The sequence below is a fragment of the Carya illinoinensis genome, chromosome 10 (assembly GCF_018687715.1).
Source record: "Carya illinoinensis cultivar Pawnee chromosome 10, C.illinoinensisPawnee_v1, whole genome shotgun sequence".
Taxonomy (NCBI): domain Eukaryota; kingdom Viridiplantae; phylum Streptophyta; class Magnoliopsida; order Fagales; family Juglandaceae; genus Carya; species Carya illinoinensis.
In genome coordinates, this window is record NC_056761.1 from 26,899,442 (window position 1) to 26,900,439 (window position 998).

At 39.1% G+C, this 998-nt stretch overlaps 1 non-coding gene across 1 annotated transcript; it reads right to left on the minus strand.

The window, feature by feature from the left end:
* Positions 1-233: 233 nt before the first annotated feature.
* Positions 234-339, minus strand: LOC122280293. The gene has a single exon (XR_006229871.1). It is a non-coding gene; the product is annotated as a small nucleolar RNA R71 (small nucleolar RNA).
* Positions 340-998: the final 659 nt, after the last annotated feature.

The following is a 998-nucleotide window of genomic DNA, read 5'->3' on the forward strand; positions in this document are numbered from 1 at the left end:
ATGGAATGGAATCTGAGAATCCTTATTTGCAAATTAAAGAATTTAGAGAAGTGTGCTCTACAATCATGGATAGGACATGTACTGAGCAAGCGATTAGGTTGAAACTGTTTCCTTTTTCCCTTAAGGATAAAGCCAAATCATGGCTGAATTCTTTAAGGCCTCGGTCCATAGGAACTTGGCAAGAGATGCAAACTGAGTTTCTTAAAAAATTCTCTCCCGTGCATTGAACAAATGCCCTGAAAAGGCAGATTATGAATTTTGGGCAAAAAGATAGTGAAACTTTTTATCAAAGCTGGGAAAGGTTTAAGGATTTATTGAATGCTTGCCCTCATCATGGTTATGAACATTGGAAAGTCATTAGTTTTTTTTATGAAAGCTTGCATCCCAAAATGAAACAACTTGTTGAAACCATGTGCAATGGTGAGTTCTTTGGCAAGGATCCTGATAAGGCCTGTGAATATTTCAATTATTTGGCTAAGAATGTCCAGTCATGGGATGTTTCTGATGTTGGGGATAGGTCTGAAAATGTAAGGGGTACAGATGGGTGTGGAAAATATCAACTCAAAGAGGTTGATGATTTGAATGCTAGGATAGCCCTGATTTCTAAGAAATTAGAATCTATTGAACTCAAAAAGGTTGATGAAATGCATGTGTTACCCCCAAATGCTGATAAATGTGGGATTTGTGAGGACCAAGGGCATAGCACACATGGATGCCCTACTATACCTGCTTTTAAGGTGATATTGTTAGATCAACCTAATGCTGTGAACATGATTGCTAAGAATTATTCAGGGCCATTTTCTAACACTTACAATGCAGGCTGGAAGAACCATCCCAATCTCAGTTGGAGAACTGACCAACAAGCTTCTTCCCCCACAGCACCCTACATGCCCTATACACCACCATCAAGACCTTCACATTACCCCAACCAGCCTCACTTCACCCAGAAAAATAATTTAGAGGAATCCATACAAAAACTCATTGTTAACCTCCAATAG